The sequence below is a fragment of the Chlorocebus sabaeus genome, chromosome 10, assembly GCF_047675955.1.
Source record: "Chlorocebus sabaeus isolate Y175 chromosome 10, mChlSab1.0.hap1, whole genome shotgun sequence".
Taxonomy (NCBI): domain Eukaryota; kingdom Metazoa; phylum Chordata; class Mammalia; order Primates; family Cercopithecidae; genus Chlorocebus; species Chlorocebus sabaeus.
The window spans coordinates 3,542,766-3,560,620 of NC_132913.1; positions in this window are offsets into that span (position 1 = coordinate 3,542,766).

Genomic DNA, 17,855 nt, shown 5'->3' on the forward strand with positions numbered 1-17,855 from the left:
AAATTTCTTGGTGTTGTATTTTGAGTGATTTCCCTGAATCTATCTTTTAAACCACTAAGTCTTTATTCAGCTATGACTAATCTCCTCTTTAATGTATCCACTGAGGGTTTTTATTTTTATTTTTTTAACTTTTTAAAATTTTTTTTTTTGAGACAGAGTCTCCCTCTGTCGCCCAGGCTGGAGTGCAATGGTGTGATCTCGGCTCACTACAACCTCCGCCTCCCGGGTTCAAGTAATTCTCCTGCCTCAGCCTCCTGAGTAGCTAGGATTACAGGCGTGCACCACCACACCCGGCTAAGTTTTGTTTTGTATTTTTTGTAGAGACAGGGTTTCACCATATTGGCCAGGCTGGTCTTGAACTCCTGACTTTGTGATCTGCCCATCTCAGCCTCCCATAGTGCTGGGATTACAGGTGTGAGCCACCGCGCCTGGCCTTTATTTTTATTTTTTAAACAGCTTTGATCGGACACAGTGGCTCACACCAGTAATCCCAGCACTTTGAGAGGCCAAGGCTGGTGGATTAGCTGAGGTCAGGAGTTCGAGACCAGCCTGGGCAACATGGCGAAATTACTAAAAGTGCAAAAATTAGTGGGGCGTGGTGGTGGGTGCCTGTAATCCTAGCTACATGAGAGGCTGAGGCAGGAGACTCACTTGAACCTGCGAGGTGAAGGCTGCAGAGAGCCGAGATCGAGCCAATGCACTCCAGCCTGGGCAACAGAGCCAGACTCCATCTCAAAAATAAATAAATAAAATAAACGGTTTCGTGGAAATATAATTTACATACCACAAAGTTCATTCATTTAAGGTACACTAATGATCTGTAGCACATTAACAGAGTTGTGCAACCATAAGTTACTTTTATTTATTCATTTTTATTTTTACTTTTTGAGACAGAGTCTCACTCTGTTGCCCAGGCTGGTGTGTAGTGGCGTGATCTTGGGTCACTGCAACCTCTGCCTCCAAGGTTCAAGCAATTCTCTAATTTTTGTATTTTTAGTATAGGCGGGGTTTCACCATGTTGGCCAGGCTGGTCTCAAACTCCTGACCTCAGGTGATCCGTCCACCTCAGCTTCCCAAAGTGCTGGGATTACAGGTGTGAGCCACTGCGCCCGGCCAAGTTTTGATATTTTGTTGTAGAAACAGGAGTCTCACTTTTTTGCCCGGACTCAAACTCCTGGCCCGAGCAGTCCTCCTGCTTTGGCCTTCCAGGTGTGGGCTTCCCCATACCTGGTCGGAGGAGGTCATCTTTCCTCCTATAGGTCTTGCCCCATGGCTTGGCCCTACATGGGCTGGTGACCAACTGGCCACTTCTGTAACTTCTAGGTGGTTAACCACAAGGCTAAGCCTCAATAACCTGCCCAGCGATTGGTGCAGATTACCAAAGGTGTCACCTCTTTGGTGCTCACCATCCCCACTACTTTGAGTTCAGCCCATTGGCTACTTTGTCCATAGCTGGTATCAAACCATATGGTGTCAGTACTAGGGTGGACAGTGGCAGCAGCCCGGGGAGCAGAAGCATCCCAGCTAGACCCATCTGTATACCATGTCTCATTAGGAATGGGGGGCACACTCTTCCTTAAGCGGTGAAGGCCCAGGGTCTGGGGGTGCCTCAGGCCCCCACGGCCTTATCTTGCATTAGGACTACAGGTGCCAAGACCTCTTACGACTCTGCTACTAAGGGACTTGTATCCAGCGTATTCCGCTGCTCGAAGTCAGTGCCCCACTTTGCCAAAGTGGATGTCTACGCTGTCCCAGTCCAGGAGTTGTTACCCATGAACGTATCCACCCCACTGTTGAGTACATCATCTGCATGATGACTGTAGCCCATCCTGCGTGCTTTCAGGAGCCTGAACGGCGGCATAGACAGTTGCTAGCTGTTTCTCTATCAGAGAATATTGGAGCTCAGCTGCCTTCCATAGTTAGGACCAAAAGCCTCCTGGCATTCCCAGGCGCTCCATGTGCTGCCACAGGCTCCAACCGAAACCATCCAGCTGCACATCCAGCTCCAACATGCACATCCAGCTCAAATGGGCACCCCTGGTCAACTACCCACAGGGCTTGTGCCTGCTGAATAGCCTGCTTGGCTGCTAGGAAGGCGGTCTCAGCCACACCATCCCGATCTCAGGCAAGACGGGCATGGACGCTTCTAAATCTGCAAGAGAATCAGAGGTTAACATAATATTATCAACGCGACCGTGACGTATGGTGGGGCTCTGCATATAGCCCTGCGGCAACACTGAAATTGCATTGTCGCCGTCCCATGAAGTCAAACTGTTCTTGGCTCTCTGGAAAAGAATGGATTAGCCAAGTCCACCACATAGTGCTACTGTCCCAATTCTGTTGTCAGGCGGTCCGTCAAATTTGTGACAGATGGCACAGCTGCCAAGTCATATGAAATATCCACCCCTAGAATGTATTTACACAAGCGGCCAATGCCAAGGTGTAAAGATACAGGTTTCACTTTCATTGATCGGTTTTCGTAGCTGTCTATGAAGCCTTGCCTGGAAACTTATCCAGATTCCCATAGAAAAGGGTACAATCTGCACTGGTACCTACCAGCGCAAGCACCCACTATACACATTAAACAGAAGAGGCTCTACACCCCCGCCTGGCTGCAGCACGTAGTCTTTGAGCCGAAGTGCCTGGGTGGGACTGGGTCGCATATCAATGTTCTTCTCCCACTTGGGCCTTTTCTGGAATTGCTGCTCCGGAGACAACTGTTTTCACAAAGTTAAGAGTACTTCATAGGGCTGCTTATAGATTTTTTTTTCTCGGTCAACACTGGCCAAAATCAGATCTACCCACATCTGTGAACATGCCACTCTTTGGGTCCCCCCTTCTCCCATGGGGAGGCCCCTTGTGGGTGGGGCATCTTCCCCTTCTGTACCGCGTGGACCCCTGGGTCCTGCTGACAGCCTTCTGATGGACCACTGGCTCACTCCGCAATGGGGGTTCTTCCTCCTCGGTATCAGACCAAGTGGGGGTCTCTGGCCAAGACGACGGACCCAGGCCTGCATTCACCGCAGCTTCAGCTCATTTTCTGAGCTGTGTAGCTGAGCCTCCAGGCGCCCTGCCTATACCTGGAGGGCTCTTACCTGCACTGCATCCCTCAGGGACTGGGTGTGTGCTTCTCCTAGCGCAGGAAAAATGCCCACCCAACTCTGTCGGCAAGAGCTTGCTCTTTCTCAGTGCTCTGTGCTTCCAGCTGCTCCAGTGCCTTCTCCGTGCTCGCGGGGGACCCATCCACTGCTGCCCAGTTTACCACCGGAGCCCATCTGAGCAGCACAGCTGCCGCCGGGTACCACAGCCCACGCTGCAGCCACATGGCAGCCCCAAAATCAGCGGAGGCCAAAGGGTCACTCACCCCAGGATCCTGCTTGTGAAGCCAATTGTCAGGTTCTAGCCCAAACTGAGGTCCGAAGGGAGTCGGTGAGGTGGTGAGTAGCTGGGAAAACACTCAGGGAAGGAGTTTGACATGACTTTACTCTTTAAGTGTGAGCGAGCCTGGCCATGAGCCGTATGTACAGTGTCAGCAGGGTAGTTATACCTTTTACAGACAATAGTGGCTCCAAGCCAAGCACGAGCTCACGTGGGTGATCACATAATGCGCCTCACGTGGCGTGGTTACATAATGAGCAGAGATGTGCGCCTGTGCTCCAAACTCTCTGAGTCATGCTGGACTGAATGTCTGCCTCGGCCTATTCTTGACCACAGCACATCCTTTTTCCTTACAGCACTGTACTCCAGCCTCAGTCTGGGCAACATACAAAGGCTTCATCTCAAAAAAAAAAAAAAAAAAAAAGGGAGCTAGTTTAAATAATAATAGGTTGCCACCTTATATAAGATCCTACAATTGAGCACGGTGGCTCACACCTGTATTCCCAGCACTTTGGGAGGCCAAGGTGGGTGGATCATTTGAGGCCAGGAGTTCGAGACCAACCTGGCCAACATGGTGAAACTCTGTCTCTACTAAAAATATAAACATTAACTGGGCATGGTGGCATGCGCCTGTAATCCTAGTGACTCAGGAGGCTGAGGCGGAAGTTGCAGTGAGCTGAGATTGCACCACTGTACTCCAGCCTGGGTGACGGAGTGAGACGCATCTCAAAAAAAAAAAACAAAAACAAAAACAAACATCCTACAGAGCAGCTGTTGGCAAAACTTGGGTTCTTCAGCGTCTAGTCCAAACTGACCTTTTCCGAAACTTGCTTCTGCCAGTAAACAAATTCTCAGAAAACAGAGGTGGTTTTCAAAATATTTAACAACCTAGGGCCTGCTGGCCTTAGTAAGGTCAGGCATTAGCCCTCCAATTGCTGGCTGTGAGATCCTGAGACGGGGTGGTCAGAGGTTACTTATGGAAATATTTCAATATTTTTGTAACTTTTATAGCCCCCGGGGAACTCCCTGACTGAATCTCCAACTCTTTCTCACAAAGGCACAGAGGCCTTGTAACTCCCAGCTTCATTTGCATTGGAGATAGAGGAGGAGTGGGGCCCATGGCCATTGAGTCCAGGTGTTTGTGGTTAGCCACTGTTAAGTGCTTCATGTATCTGATTGAAACATCACTTGCAACCCTTGGGGAATTTTTAAAAACACTCTAAGACAAGCCTTCCTGCTCTTATGATCTAGTGCTCTTATAACCTTCTCATTATTTGATGTTTCATGAATTAAATGTAGTTTATTGCGTACCCACCATATAGACTGGGACAAAAATGGAGAACAAGGCTGGGCCGAGTGCAGTGGTGTTTACAACTGGTTTGTAACTGGTTTACAACAATTTCTTTGTTCCTTCTCCATTCCGATTGCTTCACTTGACTAGCCTACAAAAAAGGAGAACAAGATGAGAAGGTTCCAGATCTCCCACAGCCTATATTCTAGTGGGGAGAGACAGACCTAAAAAAAGCAGCTAATTAGATTAGCCTGGGAATATATATCACATTAGATATGGTGTGTATTAGTCTGTTTCCACGCTGCTGATACAGACATTCCCGAGACTGGGCAATTTACAAAATAAAGAGCTTTATTTGACTTACAGTTCCACATGGCTGGGGAGGCCTCACAAACATGGCAGAAGGCAAGGAGTAGCAAAGTCACATCTTACATGGATAGTGGCAGGCAAAGAGAGCCTATGCAGGGAAAATCCCATTTTTAAAACCATCAGATCACCTGAGACTCATTCACTATCATGAGAACAGCACAGGAAACAACCCACCCCCCCATAATTCAATCATCTCCCACCTGGTTCCTCCTAAGGCATGTGAGAATTGTGGGAGTTATAATTCAAGATGAGATTTGCGGGGGGACACAGGCAAACCATAACAATCCACCCCTGGCCCCTCCCAAATCTCATGTCCTCACATTTCAAAACCAGTCATGCCCTTCCCAGCAGCCCCCCTAAGTCTTAACTAGTTTCAGCATTAACTCAGAAGCCCATAGTCCAACATCTCATCTGAGACAAAGCAAATCCCTTCCACCTATGAGCCTGTAAAATCAAAAGTAAGCTAGTGGCCAGGCGTGGTGGCTCACGCTTGTAATCCCAGCACTTTGGGAGGCCGAGGCAGGCGGATCACGGGGTCAGGAGATCGAGACCACAGTGAAACCCCGTCTCTACTAAAAATACAAAAAAAATTAGCCTGTAGTCCCAGCTACTCAGGAGGCTGAGGCAGGAGAATGGCGTGAACCCGGGAGGCGGAACTTGCAGTGAGCCGAGGTCGAGATCGTGCCACCGCACTCTAGCCTGGGCGACAGAGCGAGACTCTGTCTCAAAAAAAAAAAAAAGTAAGCTAGTTACTTCCTAGGTACAATGCGGGTACAAGTATTGGGTAAATACAGCTGTTCAGAATGGGAGAAATTGGTCAAAACAAAGGGGTAACAGGGCCCACACAAGTCCGAAATCCAATGAGACAGTCAAATTTTAAAGGTCCACAATGATCTCCTTTGACTTCTGGTCTCACATCCAGTCTCGCTAATGCAAGAAGTGGGTTCCCATGGTCTTGGGCAGCTCCAACCCTGTGGTTTTGCTGGGTATAGCCTTCCTCCCAGCTACTTTCACAGGCTGGCCTTGAGTGTCTGCAGCTTTTCCAGGCACACAGTGCAAGCTGTCGGTGGCTTCTGGGGTCTGGAGGATGGTGACCCTCTTCTCACAGCTCCACTAGGTGGTGCCCAGTAGGAATTCTGTGTGGGGGCTCCAACCCCACATTTCCCTCTCACACTACCCTAGCAGAGGCTCTCCATGAAGGCCCTGCCCCTGCAGCAAACTTCTGCCTGGGCATCGAGGCATTTCCACATATCCACCGAAATCTAGACGGAGGTTCCCAAACCTCAATTTGTGACCTCTGTGCACTTGCAGGCTCAACACCACATGGAAGCTGCCAAGGTTTAGGGCTTCTGCCCTCTGAAGCCACAGCTTGAACTGTACCTTAGCCCCTTTTAGTCACAAATGCAGTGGCTGGGACACGGGGCACCAAGTCCCTAGACTACACACAGCAGAGAGACCCTGGGCCCAGTCCATGAAGACATTTTTTTCCTCTTAAACCTCTGGGCCTGTGATGGAAGGGGCTATAGCAAGGGTCTCTGATATGCCCTGGAGACATTTTCCTCATTGTTTTGGTGATTAACATTTGGCTCCTCATTACTTGTGGATATTTCTGCAGCTGGCTTGAATTTCTCCTCAGAAAATGGGATTTTCTTTTCTATCGCATGGTCAGGCTGCAAATTTTCCAAACTTTTAAATTCTGTTTACCTTTTAAAACTGAAAGCTGCCAGGCGCGGTGGCTCACACCTGTAATCCCAGCACTTTGGGAGGCCGAAGTGGGCAGATCATCTGAGGCTGGGAGTTCGAGACCAGCCTGACCAACATGGAGAACCCCATCTCTACTAAAAATACAAAAATTAGCCAGGCATGGTGGTGCATGCCTGTAATCCCAGCTACTCTGGAAGGTTGAGGCAGGAGAATCACTTGAACCTGGGAGGCAGAAGTTGCAGTGAGCCAAGATCATGCCATTGCACTCCAGCCTGGGCAACAAGAGCAAAACTCTGTCTCAAAAAAAAAAAAAAAAAAGGAAAAGAAAACTGAATGCTTTTGGCCAGGCACAGTGGCTCACGCCTATAATCCCAGCACTTTGGGAGGCTGAGGCTAGTGGATCACCTGAGATCAGGGGTTCAAGACCAGCCAGGCAAACATGGTGAAACCCTGTCTCTACTAAAAATACAAAAATTAGCCAGGCGTGGTGGCATGTGCCTGTAATCCCAGCTACCTAGGAGCCTGAGGAAGGAGAAACACTGGAACCTGGGAGGCAGAGGCTGCAGTGAGCTGAGATCACGCCACTGCACTCAAGCCTGGCGACAGAGAGAGACTCCATCTAAAAACAAAAACAAAAACAAAACAAAAAAACTGAATGCTTTTAACAGCATCTAAGTCACTTCTTGAATGCTTTGCTTCTTAGAAATTTCTTCTGCCAGATAACCTAAATAATTTTTCTCAAGTCTAAAGTTCCACAAAACTCTAGGGTGGGGCCAAAATGCAACCAGTCTCTTTGCTAATACAAAACAAGAGTCACTTTTGCTCCAGTTTCCAACAAGTTCTGCATCTCCATCTGAGACCACCTCAGCCTGGATTTCATTGTCCGTGTCATTATCAGCATTTTGCTCAAAGCCATTCAACAAGTCTTTAGGGAGTTCCAAACTTTCCCACATTTTCCTGTCTTCTTCTGAGCCCTCCAAACTGTTGCAACCTCTGCCTGTTCTCCATTTCCAAAGTGGCTTCCACATTTTGGTTGTCTTTTCAGCAACGCCCCACTCTACTGGTACCAATTTGCTGCATTAGTCTGTTTTCATGCTGCTGATAAAGACATACCCGAGACTGGGTAACTTACAAAGGAAAGAGGTCTGTTGGACTTACAGTTCCACATGGCTGAAGAGGCCTCACAATCATGGCAGTAGGTAAGGAGGAGCAAGTCACATCTTACATAGATGGTGGCAGGTAAAGAGAGCTTGTGCAGGGAAACTCCTGGGTTTTTTGTTTCTTTGTTGTTTTTCTTTGAGACGGAGTTTCACTGTGTTGCCAAGGCTGGAGTGCAGTGGTGTGATCTTGGCTGTCTGCAACCTCTGTCTCCCAGGTTCAAGCAATTTTCCTGCCTCAGCCTCCCAGTAGCTGGGATTACAGGTGTCTGCTACCATGCCTGGCTAATTTTTCTGTATTTTTCCAGAGATGCTATCTGAGCTGCCAAGTGAAACGGTTTCATTTTCTTGGGCAAATACTCGAGGTTCTTTGTCCCAAGCCACAGAACATTAGGATGCAGACATACAAAGAGTGAGGTTCACAGCAGAAGTTTAATAGGTGAAAGAGAAGAGCTCTGCACAGAGAGAGGTCCTGGAGAAAATGGATTTGTGGCAAGGCACGGTGGCTCACACCTGTAATCCCAGCACTTTCAGAGGCCGAGGTGGGTGGAATACTTGAGGTAAGGAGTTCAAGACAAGCCTGGCCAACATGATGAAACCCTGTCTCTACTAAAAATGCAAAAATTAGCTGGGGGCATGGTGGCATGTGCCTATAGTCCAGCTGCCTGTGAGGCCAAGGCAGGAGCATTACTTGAACCCGGGAGGTGGAGGTTGCAGTAAGCTGAGATCATGCCACTTCACTCCAGCCTGGGTGACAAAGCGAGACTTTGTCTAAAAAAAAAAAAAGTGGATTGCTGCTTCCACAGTGAAGTGCAGAAGGTTTTACAGATAAGCTTGAGGAGGTGGTGTTTGGTTTACAGAGGACACGAAAGATTGGTTGGAACAGGTGTGCCATTTGCATAGCATGTGAATAAACTGGCCAATAAGCTGGCCACCACCACCCTAATCTTTTATTATGAAAATAGGTTCTCTACCTGGCCGGTACCACATTGCCTGTTCCTTTACTGTACATGTGGTAACAAAGAAAAGGAAGACGGAGCTTCCGTGTTGAACATACCTGGCTTCCAGCTAGCCCTTTTCTGTTGGCACAGTTGCCGGCATTCACCTGTGCAAGCTTCTAGCTTGCTTATCAATGTCTGCAACTCGATTTTTCAGGCTGCTCTTTGTTAGAAAAGAAATGATTTTGGGACTGCTTTTTGTTAAAAGGAAAGCCTTTCCAAGGATTCCTTTCTCCTCACTATCTCCCTAAATAATTTATTTCTAGATCCTGTATCATATCTCCCCCCTCAGGAGTGGTAACCCTAACTGTTGTTAGGGGGTGTTGGATGATGACCTTTTTTTTTTTTTTTTGGCTGCTTTCTGCTGAAGAGGGGCATCTCATGGGGGACAGCATCTAGGGCTTTTCCTGGGGTTGATTTAAGGGTTCTCAGAAGAAGGACATGTCAATATGTGGTTCCATCTGCAGCACCACTTGGAGTTTAATTGCTTCTAGGCAATAAGAGACAAATTTTATGATAAGGTTTAGAATATAGCATTTATTGTGGCCGGGTGCAGTGGCTCACACCTATGATCCCAGCACTTTGGGAGGCCGAGACGGGAGGATCACAAGCTCAGGAGATCGAGACCATCCTGGCTAACATGGAGAAACCCCATCTCTACTAAAAATACAAAAAATTAGCCAGGCGTGGTGGTGGGTGCCTGTAGTCCCAGCTACTCAGGAAGCTGAGGCAGGAGAATGGAGTGAACCCGGGAGGCGGAGCTTGCAGTGAACTGAGATCGCGCCACTGCACTCCAGCCTGGGTGATAGAGCGAGACTCCATCTCAAAAGAAAAAGAAAAGGATATAGCATTTATTTATTCTTATTTTATTTTATTTTTCATGGTTTTCTTGTGTGTCTTATTTGTTTTTTGTTTTTTGTTTTTTTCAGAGTCTTGCTCTGTTGCCCAGGCTGGAGTGTAGTGGCACAGTCTTGGCTCACTGCAACCTCTGCCTCCCAGGTTCAAGCAATTCTCTGCCTCAGCCTCCTGAGTAGCTGGGATTACAGGCACCCACCACCATGCCCAGCTAATTTTTGTATTTTTAGTAGAGATGGGCTTTCACCATCTTGGCCAGGCTGGTCTTGAACTCGTGACCTTGTGATCCCCTTGCCTTGGTCTTCCAAAATGCTGGGATTACAGGCATGAGCCACTGCACCTGGCCCAGAATATAGCCTTTAAATATGAGTATTAAAATTTCCACAGATGGCCAGGCGTGGTGGCTCACGCCTGTAATCTCAGCACTTCGTTAGGCTGAGGCGGGCGGATCATCTGAGGTCAGGAGTTCGAGACCAGCCTGGCCAACATGGTGATACACTGTCTCTACTAAAAATAAAAAATTAGCTGGGCATGGTGGTGTGCACCTGTAATCCCAGCTACCCGGGAAGCTAAGGAAGGTGAATCACTGGAACTCGGGAGGCAGAGGCTGCAGTGAGCCGAGATCATGCCAATGCACTCCAGCCTGGGTGAGAGAACAAGACGCCATCAAATTAAAAAAAAAAAATTACCAGTATTATTGGGAGTACTATAGACCACAACCATGACAGTAGAGTTTGTTTGATACCTGCTAGCCATTCTGATGGGTTATACTACTGGTTTGCCTTCAGCAGGTGTTACTGTACTTTATCAGAAGCATTAATATAAAAGTAACTTTTTTTTTTTTTGAGACAGAGTCTTGCTCTGTCGCTCAGGCTGGAATGCAGTGGCATGATCTTGGCTCACTGCAACCTCCGCCTCCTGGGTTCAAGCGATTCTTCTGCCTCAGCCTCTCGAGTAGCTGGGACTACAGGCATGCACCACCATGCCCAGTTAATTTTTGTATTTTTAATAGAGATGGAGTTTCACCATATCGGCCAGGCTGATCTCAAACTCCTGACATTGTGATCTGCTCACCTTGGCCTCCCAAAGTGCTGGGATTATAGGCGTGAGTCACTGTACCCGGCCTAAAAGTAACATTTTGTTTTTTTAATGGATAAGTGGCATTGGATTTGGTGACTAGAGTAACTTTATTTTTATAATTTATTATTACTATTATTATTTGAGAGAATCTTACTCTGTTGCCCAGACTGGAGTGCAGTAGCATGATCTCAGCTCACGGCAATCTTCACCTCCCAGGTTCAATCGATTCTCCTGCCTCAGCCTCGTAAATAACTGGGATTACAGGTGCGTGCCACCATACCTGGCTAATTTTTTTACTTTTAGTAGAGATGAGGTTTCACCATGTAGACCAGGCTGGTCTCAAACTCCTGACGTCAGGTGATCCACCTGCCTCGGCCTCCCAAAGTGTTGGGATTGCAGGTGTGAGCCACTGTGCCCAGCCAAGGGAATTATTTTTAAGACAGACTTACAAGCATTAACAACCTGTTTGACTTTTTATTAAGTTCTCTCATGAAAAAAAAAAAGAACTCTGAGCACACTGTTAAGTTTTATCCTTTCCCCAAGTGAAAAGCTTGGTGAAGGATTTTAAGGACTTGCCACTGGCTGGAGGCTGGCAAGTGGAGCTTGCTATCCTCTGACTGTAGCCATCCTGAGGGCTGAAAAGTTTACCCTCGAGAGATGGCTCATTCTATCTCTGCAGGGGCGTATTGAGGCTTAATTTCTCTTATGGAGCCTTCCCAGATTAGAGGGGCTTCAAGTGTGTTGATGCTCTGAGGCTTCCTTGCTGCTGACTTAGCTGCCTGATGAGCTAACTTGTTTCCTTCGGCTATTTAATTTGTTCCCTTCTGATGTCCCTTACAATGCATTACTGCTACCTCTCATGGAAGGAAAACTGAGGATAGTAACCTGTTAATTTCCTGGCAGTATTTTATAGGGGATCCATTAGCAGTAAGAAAGTGTCTTTTCTTCCAAACGGCAGCATGAGCATGAAGAACTAAGAAAGCATACTTGGAGTCTGTAAATGTTAGCTAGCTTTCCCTTGCTTAATTCAAGTGCTCTTGTAAGAGCTGTCAGTTTAGCTAGTCAAGTGCTTGTGCCTGGAGAGAGGGGTACACTGTTAATAATATCATTCAGAGAGACTACTGCATATCCTGCCTCATGGACTCCCTGCTTCAGAATGGAACTTCCATCCGTGAAGAGGGTCCAGTCTGGATGAATGGGGACGACAGCTTCATTAATGAGGTGGAGGTCCTGAACTAATCTCCATTCCCCACTGGGTTTTTGCATTCCTAATATTGGGGTGCAGGACCTTAATAATGCAGGTCCTGTTACAGGGTTTGAGGAGGTCCTGCATCTTTAGGTTAATAATGGCTTCTAGCACTTCCCTAGCTTCTGGCTTTAAGGGATATTGTTTCTGGTTAGGAAAAGAAGTAGGATCCTTATATTGGATCTGGATTGGCCTAGTAGTTATGGCTCGACCTATTCTTCTGGATTAATATTAGCTTCCACCAGGGGGAAGAGTTTGTCCGGGGCTATAAGGATGCTGGCCCCCATGCAAGCTAAAATGTCTTTACTTAATAAAGAAGTGGGATTTTTCAGGCATGATTAAAAAGGCATGTGTCAATAATAGGTCCCCCCAAGTACAACTAAGGGGTTGAGAAAAATATCAGGTTAGAATCTTTCCTGAAGACACCCATCGCAGTTGCGCTATGGGAAGAGGGGAGTCTTGGATTAAAGGGAAGAAGAGGGAAGCTGGCTCCAGTGTCCAGAAGGAGGTCACCCTCCTTCCTTCGATTTCCAGAATCACCTGGGGTTCCTGTGCGGTAATGGCAGTTCAAGCTGCTGGAGCTGGGGGTTTGAGCCCTGGGACCAGTGAGTCCTATTGGACTATCTGTGAGACTGGTTCTGAACCCAGTGGGCAGTCCATTTCTAGCGGTCTCTGCCACAGGCTGGACAGGGTCGAGGTTGCTTCCTCTTGTTGCCTGGGCACTCCTTCTTTTTTTATTTTATTTTTTTTCGAGACAGAGTCTTGCTGCGTCACCCAGGCTGGAGTGCAGTGGCATGATCTCGGCTCACTGCAAGCTCTGCTTCCCGGCTCCACGCCATTCTCCTGCCTCAGCCTCTGGAATAGCTGGGACTACAGGTGCCTGCCACCACGCCTGGCTAATTTTTTGTATTTTTAGTATAGACAGGGTTTCATTGTGTTAGCCAGGATGGTCTCAATCTCCTGACCTCGTGATCCGCCTGCCTCGGCCTCCCAAAGTGCTGGGATTACAGGCGTGAGCCACCACGCCTGGCTTACCTGGGCACTCCTTCTTAAAGCGTCATGACTTGCCACACCAGTAGCAAGTAGCAGATGCATCTTGGGGATCCTGGACTTCGCAAGCCTGCAAAGCAGTCACTAGAGCCTCTGTCCTCCTCTGGTGTTTCCTTTCTTCATCCTGGGCCTCCTCCTTGTCTCTTTTATAAAAGACCGAGGTGGTCTCCCTCAGGAGGTTTTCCAAAGTGCTCTCTGGTCCTATAGCCTGCTTCTGCAATTTCCTTCTAATATTGGGAGCCACCTATATAATAAACTTTTCCTTGAGGATGAGCAGTCCCTTGACCAAATCAGGGAATAAAGGGATATGTTTTATTAGTGCCTCTGTCAGCCTTTCCATAAAGGCTGTGGGATTCTTCTCTGGCTTTCGGTCTAACATGAACAGTTTAATTAAGAGGTTTGGTCCTAGGTTTTCATAGGCCTTACAGTATGCATATTGAAAAGTATTTCCTTTTCCATTCTGTGGAATAGAAAAGGGGTTCCATTCTGTGGAGTTATTGGGACTCCAATCAGGGTTGTCAAAAGGTACTGCCTCTCTTCCTATTGGGAATGATCGTTGCCCTATTTCTTCACTTTCCCTATGTACTCTTTTCCTTGTTGGCCTACTATCAGAAACATATTGCTCATCTCTGAACTTACCTGCTGCCTGGAGAGCTGCATGATTTTCAGCTGTGGTTAGGCTTTGGCTTAAGAGCAGCATAACATCCCTCCGTGAGAGGTAAAATATCTGAGTTAAATTTTGGAAAGCTTCTATATACTTATTGGGATCATCAGAAAATCAGCCTACGCCTCCCTTTATTTGCCTAAGGTCCTGCAATGAGAAGGGAACTTGAACCCTAGTGGCATTACCTCCACTGGGCATTTCCTGTAGCGGTAAGAGTGAAGCTGGGGGAGTGGAGAGTTTTAGAGATGGTGGAGCTGGAGGGGCTGATGGTGCAGTTCGGTGGGGGGGCCCAAATAAGAAGGGAAAAAGTGGCTCAGACACTGAATAGCTGCCTCAGATGGTTCCCCCGGAAGTTGCTTCTCTAGTTTTGGGGATTCATTCCCTTTGGGCCTGCCTGATATGACTGCTAAAAGAGTGGAATCCATTGTGTGACACCTCCAAAGGTCTGGTAAGCCTATACCCTTATGCAAAAGAAAATGAGCCGCCACTTTTTTCTTCAAAGTCTTGGGGTTAAAGGAGTCCCAGTGCTTCAGTATGCACTCCAGAGGAGTGCAGGTCAAAGATGGTCTGTTACCCATCTAAAAAGAGAATCAGGAAAAAGGTGTTCCTTTGGTCTTCTTCCTTTCCTTTGGAATGGCCCAGGGTGGATGAGGAGACAGTGGGGTTGTTCCCCCAACTGTTTTTCTTCCTTGGTTCCTGAGCCCTGGCATCCATTAAAGGTGCTGCCCATGGATGCAGACATGACCCTCAGCCATGGAACCGGAGGAACGAAGCAATTGGTATTAGTCACACTCACCCACACAGCTCCAGTCCTCCACTTGTGATTTTCCTCTGACCTCTTAGACTTGTGTGATCCATGTGATTCTCTGATAAAGGGATCTTGGGAAAGACTGTGTAACAGTTGCATTTGGGCAAGGCCGCTTAATGGAGGGAGTACACTGGTTTGAGCTCTATAATTTGCTATTATGGCCTGGACTAAAGTATTTATTCTTGCCAGGCACAGTGGCTCACGCCTGTAATCCCAGCACTTTGGGAGGCCGAGGTGGGAGGATCACCTGAGGTCAGGAGTTCGAGACCAGCCTTATGAATATGATGAAACCCCGTCTCAACAAAAAATACAAAAATTAGCCGGGCATGGTGGCAGGTGCCTGTAGTCCCAGCTACTCAGGAGGTTGAGGCAGGAGAATCGCTTGAATCTGGGAGGCGGAGGTTACAGTGAACCGAGATCGTGCCACTGTACTCCAGCCTGGACGAGAGCGAGACTCCATCTCAAAAAAAAAAAAAAAAAATTAATTATTTATTTATTCTTAGGCAGTAGCTGTGGTTAACTTCTGGACATAAAATCCCCTTAATATTGAAGTACCATTTTGATTGGAGGCAGAGTAGGTGCTTTAAAAGAACGTAGGGACCGAATGGCAGTTTTCCTGCTGATGGGACTGTATCAAGACTAAAATTTGGTTTTGGAGGACATTTTTCTCCTTATTGTTGAAGGCGGAGTTTTCCTGTTTAAAGAAGGGGACATAAAGCCTGGTCTCTACTAGAGGAGCACAAAAAGGGAGAACTGGGAGGCTAGAGTGTTTTGGGAAAGGACTAACAGTGTGCTTCATGGAGAGGATTCCTATTCCACTAGGTGGCTCTGTTGACCTTGAAATGCCATGTGCTCTCTGGGCCAAGGGTAAAGACAGACACATTCAATGGGGGTGGGAGGGAACCCTCTGTTCCTATAAAATCACAAAAACGGCAATCCCTTGAGCTATATTCCCGGTTACTATGGCATTTTACTGATCTTGCCTAACAGAATTACTTCCCTGAACTGTAAAAGTTCCTGCAGCACTGCATACAGACAGGGCTTAGGAGACACTGCTGTCAAAAATAGGAAGGGAGGAAAATTGTGATAGAAAAAGCTGGAGATCCTGTCGCTGACACCCAACAGGCAGTCAGTGGCTGAAGTTAGTCCAGAAGCCTCTGGGTAACACCAGGGTGTTGCCTCTGGACCTCTTCTAGCCCCACATGATGGCTAGGCTCTCCATGAAAGGAAACCAGTTTGAAACAAAGCCAACATTCACAGCACCCTGAAGGCACTGAAGGATTCACTAAATTCTCCCCAGAAAGCTTCCTGCCTGAGTCTTGAGATTGGTGGCATCCCCTAAAGGCATCTAGATGGCCATCGGATGCCCAGCATTTTGTTTACTTTTAAAATGGAGAATGAGAGACCTCAAAATAAAAGGAAAGGGTTGGGGTCTGCTCTTATAGTCACCCTTCCAATGAATCTACCTTGAATCTCAGATGAGCCCCCACAATGAAGCGGTGTCGTTGGCTGGGGTAAATACCTGAGATTCAGTGTCTCACAGCCACAGAACACTAGGACGTGGACACACAATGAGTGAGGTTCAGAGGAGAAATTTAATAGGTGAAAGAAAGAGAAGAGCTCTCTGTGCAGAGAGGTGCCCTGGAGAAAATGGGTTGCTGCTTCCGCAATAAGTGCAGGAGGTTTTATAGATGAGCTTGAGGAGGTGGTGTTTGATTTACATAGGGTATGAAAGACTGGTCGGACCAGGTGTGCCATTTGCATAGCGTGCAGAGTCTGGCTGCCCCACCCTAATCTTTTATTACGCAGATGCGTTCTCTATCTGACTGGCACCATGTTGCCTGGTTCTTTACTGTACACATGGTGACAAAGAAAAAGGAGGATGGAAAAAAAAAAAAAGAAAAGAAAAGGGAGGATGGAGCTTCCATGTTGAACATACCTGGCTTCCAGGTAGCCATTTTCTATTGGCACCATTGCTGGCATTCACCTGTGTAAGCTTCTAGCTTGCTTATCAATGTCTGCAACTCGATTTTTCAGGCTGCTCTTTGTTAGAAATGATTTTGGGGCTGCTTTTTGTTAAAAGAAAAGCCTTGCCAAAGACCCCTCTACCCTCACTATCTGCCTAAATAAATTCTTTCTAGCTCCTGTATCACAAGGATCCAGTTATGAGAAAAGCTACTGGGGGGTAGAGTCGAGGAGGGGGTAGAAGTACGAGTGCAGAAGAAACAAGCTGGAGTGGGTGGAGCTTCTTGAGTCAGGGAAAAATGAAAACACCTGTTTCAGGTGTAAGCTGACCTGGATTATGTCTCATGAGGTTTGGGTTTCATACCCAGCACATTGGTACATTGTTTGGAGGTTCTAAGCAAGGAGGAGAATGAGATCTGATTTTTCTTTTTTTGAGACTGAATCTTGCTCTGTCACCCAGGCTGGAGTGCAATGACATGATCTCGGCTCACTGCAACCTCCACCTCCCAGGTTCAAGTGATTCTCTTGCCTCAGCCTCCTGAGTAGCTGGGATTACAGGCATGTGCCATGATGCCCGGCTAATTTTTGCATTTTTAGTAGAGATGGGTTTTTGCCATGTTGGCCAGCTGGTCTCAAACTACTGACCTCAAGTGATCTACCTGCCTTGGACTCCCAAAGTGTTAGGATTACAGGCATGAGCCACCACAGCTGACCTGATTTTGTTTTAAACAGGCATTCTGGCCGCAGTATAGAAAGTGCATTGCAGGAGGGGAAACAGATGAAAAGGGAATCAGGGAGGATAAGTGACCATTATAGCAGTAGGCAAGAATGGATTGGATTAGAGTAGGGCTCAACATCCCTTTCTTTTGTAAAGGGTCAGAGAACATTTCAGGCCTTGTGGGCTACTTATGGTTTCTGTCATAAGCTCTTCGTCTTTTTTTTTCTTTTTATTTACTTATTTTTAGGGATGGAGGTCTTGCTATGTCACCCAGGCTGGCGTCAAACTCTTGGACTGAAGGGATCCCTGTGCCTCAAGTACAGCTGCAGATCACTGTGGCCTTCTTTCTTCTTCCTCCTTCTTCTTCCTTCTTTCTTCCTCCTTCTCCTCCTCCTCCTCCTTCTTTCTTCTTCCTCTTCCTCTTCCTCCTCCTCCTCCTCCTCTTTTTTAAACAATCCTTCAAAAATGTAAAAGCCATTTGTAACTAGACTTCAGGCATAGTCTGTTGATATCCAGACCAGAATGATAGCAGTGTGGGTTAAATGTTGTCAGATTAACAATTTACTTTCTAT